Below are 4998 nucleotides of genomic sequence, written 5' to 3'. Positions count from 1 at the left end.
CACCACCCACACTCTGGAGAGTCCCATCAGTGGGCATCTCCAGACTCAATCAGATGTCCCCCTCTCTTCCACTTTCTCACTACCTATTGAAGTGTCTTGACTATACAGGGCCTGGAAACAGTGGCTCACTTTTCTGTGTCCTCTCAGTGGCTCTAAAAGCACTCAGGGCCTTGGACATTTTTGAGTGCAATTTGCTTCATGAAGCATTTTAAAAGGTTTCTTTCTGGTCTTGTTTTGTGCAGTGAACTTACTTCAGAACTTATTTTCTATGATTTGGCATAAATGTATAAAGGTCTGGGAACTAATTGATGCTAGGTGCACGATGTCATAGCGACGATGCTGGTTTTACTCTGGATAAGCCGAAAAAATCTCAAGCATATGTTTCTCTCTCTCTGTAGTGACATGTGGTGGGTCAAGATGCATCCATACTATCCATCACAATGACATAGGAATTGTATATATTAAAGCCAAACAAACACAGGAGCCAGGCAATCCCCCTGGAAACACTTTCAGATTTAAGTATCATTCTGACAATATTCTGAGAAAGCAACAGATTTATTTGGCTGTGTGGCAGGCAACAAAGCAATGGGAGACTAGTGCATTCTGTTCGTGTGCAGAGGAAATGCCACTGGTCTGGCCCACATTGCTGTACGTCAAGGTTTGCCAAACTTCTCTGATCCCCAAGACGTTACAAATTTTTATTTCAACACCTGATTAAATTAAAGGATTGATGACTAGTTGACTAACTTATTCAGGTGTCCTAGTTCAGATTTTATAGCAAAAATGAGAAACCTCTTGTGTCCAGAGGAGAAGTTTGGGCAACCATATAGATGCCTGCCCCTTTCAGTACAGCAAAGTGTTAGGGCCAACGACTCTAGCCTTGGTAAGCATTGGTCCAGTATTAGTAACGAGGATTGGTCCTGTCCTAACCAATATGGGAATTCCAGTAAATCCGTCTTAAAGAGAATCATTGAGTATTACACTAACTTCTTAATTGGTAATTGGAGGTGTGCTGCAGTATAATTGCCCATGAACAAAAAAAATAATAATCCCTTCGCTAAAATGGTTCACCAAGATAGAGCACGTCTGTTTGGTTCTAGGGGAAGAAAGTCGACCCGAGTGGCCAGCTTGGTGATTAGCCTTAATGACTGTGCTGACTAACCGGGTGATAATATTAATTAGGGTTACGATAAGGACAGGGTTCGTTTAATGAACATGGATATATTTGACTAATTAATTAATTTCCCCCAACATAAAGTTTTTACTAAATGAGTTAGGATCTTAACAGGGGATTAAGCGGTACTGTACGTGTCATTCGTGGTGGAAGGCCACTTCAATGCTGTATGATGTCCGATAACACACAAGCTTTCTGGGGGCAAGCTGACCAACAGACCAGATTTACTGCATTGCACATCTTCTCTTGCCAAAGAGAGTGTCCATTTTTCGCTTTGTGCTATTGCCTACAGACTACTGACTGCATCTCAACCTATAAAGGTGCCCCCCACCCCTCTACCCCCCCATGTGACATGCTTCGAGAGGTTTTCATCAAGGTCATGGTTTAGATTGAGTGTTTAGAGGCAAGTCTGGCCTGAGATTGTCATCCTTCACCCCACATCTCCCATAATTCTGTTAGAGGACAGGAAATGTTTAGTCCAGAAACCAATACATGGATATGGAAATTTAAATTGGGGTAAACAGACATCTGCATCAATCTCTTGAGTTTTAATGGACAGTGGAATAAACATCTGGGTATTGGGCTAGTCATCACCAAATGACAAGGAAATGGGCAAGCATGTATCATATTTTGGATTCTAAAAGCAATCTGCAAGAAAAAATATTGACCATACATCGCACTATTTTAATACTAAATTTAATCAGCAGCAACGCACAAGTCAACCGGTGCTACATCCTCCCATCGCCACTACGGGGATTTGTGTTGCTAACACAAACAACGGTCATTCCCTAAAGCGTATGATTAACTGTTTCCTGGTCAGGGCAAAATTACTATGCACCTATTTGACAACCTATTGTATCCCATATCAGCTGAGATACAGTGACTATATTTAATTATTCGGTGTACTCTCTGGAAAGATTCTGAGTGCAAACAGCAAGCTTCTGTCAAGCCTCACATAGCATTTCTGTTACAAGCAGCAGTAGTTCCCGGTTTTTGGGTTTATCATTTATTGTTTTGATGAATCAGCACTGGGTGATGGTGGCACTTAAACTGTGACAGTAATTCCAAGCCTGTTTGTGTATAATTAGAGGCTGGGCCAAGAATTTCCTTTTGCAAGACTTTGCTTCCTTCCTTTGCACAACTGAAATCACAGTTGTTAGCGTCAGTCCTGCCAGAAGTAAAAACAGGAAGTGACAAAGTTTTGTCAGGGTTATCTGGGGCCAAGAGTCCACTTGATTAGGTTTAAAAGCATAGTTTGATCTTGACATCCATCAGACCAACAGATACAGTGGAATCTCCTGTTCAACTCACTGACAGTCCTAGCTGATGAACTTTGGAATGACCTTTCGGTTGTATACAAATGTCAAATTCACTTATTCCTGAAAATAATCTCATAAAACTCCGTTGTCTGGCCATAACCCAATTCAGTGACAAACTCCTTCTCCCTGTCGTGTTTCTCTCCTTTTCTCTTCATGGGTCTTCTAACCCACACCGTAGAGAAGCCAGGTTTTTGGACAGGAAACAACATTCGTCAAACGCTCCCAGAACTCGATTCTTCCCTAGATTGACGCAGATGACAGGTGGCGCTCCAGTAAGAAAGTCCTGACGAGTTTGTTTGTGACGCGCCGCCCTTTCAGGCATTGCCTCATCCGTCATCAGGAATCAGCGTCCCCATCCTTGCTGACAGGTCGAATGAAACTTTGCAGAGGAGAGGAAGGTGCACCAATAGACCATGTTACAGCTCTTCTTTACTACCAGTGGAGGCTTCACTCAGGCTGTCTTTGTCCATTCCTGTCAAGTTTGAGGGGTAACAGTAATAAAACCAAATTATTGAAGCTCTTTTATTTTCATTCGGGAAAATCACATCAGGTCTATTAAGTCAATTGCTTTCTGCCTGGGCCAAGGCACGCTCTTCCGCTCCTTCATGCTTAGAGGAGATTCGGGTCTGGACGCGGCTCATTTACCCAGCATTCTCGCTGCTCACCTGGACTGAATGAGACATTCATTCAAATAAACCTGATTATGAACCGTTTCTATCCTCATAACCAGCTATCATCAGCAGAGGGGGTGATTATTTTTCTTTGTGCATCATGTTAAACAGCTACACCTTCACCTTTGTTTTATGTAATGTCTTTGAAATAAATTACTTAAGAATTATAGCTTAGTCCCTGATGTAGCCTATTTCTGAAGCAAGCTCTGAGCATTATTTTTTCATCTGTTTAAGTCTGAACACTTCAAGGTCACCATCTGTTGTCCTCTCATTCTAATGATGACACTGAAAAGCCCTAAATCGAATAAATGAAAACCTCACTCAGGCAGCTACTGAGAATTCATTTCAGTTCCCCCGAATTGCGGGGAAACGTTGCATGGACTTATCATTATGGTAATTTACTTCCAAAGTCTAGACATGTCTCCTCCACAGCCAAGCTGCCGTTTTGGACCGACTTATGCAAGAAAGCAATTATGAGCAATTTATAAAAAAGCTAAAGCAGACAAGTGTCTAAAACAGAAGACATACAGTACAAATTCTATAAAGTATTGATGCTGAACTCCAGATTTTAATCTATGATAGAAGTTTTACCCTGTTAACATCCATTTGCCTGAATCAAACCCATTAAGGAACAGACTGCTCTTTTCCTTGTCTTTTGGTTAATTTGAGAAACGAAATACCCTTCAAGGAAGGAAAAAAAATTCTATCAAGACTACTAGCAAAATAGTTAATATGGAAGATATTTTGGGATGCCTGTTAGCATAGATGGTCTAACTCAAGTTATCCTGCTTGAATCTATCTAATTGAAATCCTAAAAAGTTGGCTAAAATATTTTTGGGATGGTGCAATTCCCTGGAACTCTGTGGTAGAATATATGTGGGAGAAACACTGTACTGTATTTCACACCTTTATGTGTTTGGCAAACAGCAACTTATTAGGGAGGCTTGTGTTTTGGGGGACAAATGAGTGAATATAATATTTATAACGGCCTCTCTTTTACACACTGGACTAAACATTTTAAAGAAGGCCTGTGACAGCATCTAAATTAGGATGCTTGATTGCTTCATTGTATTTTGTGTTTCACTGGAGTATTTAAGATGAAAGAGTATGGGTTCTTCACTGGGGAAAAGTCATATTCCTGCTTCTAAAATAAACCAAAAAGGTTTATTGTCACAAAAATATCTCCAGGCTTCCCAGTGTTTTTATGTAGCAAAGAATTAAAGACTTGACTTTTATAGATTGATTTTGTTTGGAAATCATTTTGACATTGAACAAAATCCTAAAACAAGATCCCTTCCTCAAGGCACTCATACTGACCTATTGGCATAAAACAGCTATTGACCTAGATATAGATGAGGTCTTTCACTAAAATATGGTTTGACAACCGTGGATATTTTTTGGCCTTGTCCACATCTTTGTAGAAAATCAATTTGCTTTGTTAAACATTCCTTTACTTTTTTGTTGTTGTTTATGTTTTGGTGTATAAAATCATAGATTATGTGATACATTTTGCATTTACTCAAAGTCAGCAGTAGAACTTCCAGATGGCGTTTCTGTTCGTGTGAGTTATGTTGTTGGCTTTGACAAAAAGTTGTTGTTGGTTGCATTGTTTGTGAAATCTCGCACTGGGCTGGGCCTAATAAAAAAATGTGTGTGTGTGTGTGTAAGAATTATTTTGTATTCTTGACTGTTGTAATGGGGTTTAACCTGTGGAAAAACTCAAAAAGAAAATGAGACCAAATAAAATGTAACAAACCTGAGATGTTTGGTTTCCATTTGTCCATTCAGTTGGGCCCTGTGTGGATTCAATCCCTATATAGGGGACCAATATGAA

The sequence above is a fragment of the Esox lucius genome, chromosome 24, assembly GCF_011004845.1.
Source record: "Esox lucius isolate fEsoLuc1 chromosome 24, fEsoLuc1.pri, whole genome shotgun sequence".
Classification (NCBI taxonomy): Eukaryota; Metazoa; Chordata; class Actinopteri; order Esociformes; family Esocidae; genus Esox; species Esox lucius.
The sequence above is the reverse complement of the archived record's forward strand: the minus strand, read 5'-3'. Positions refer to the sequence as shown.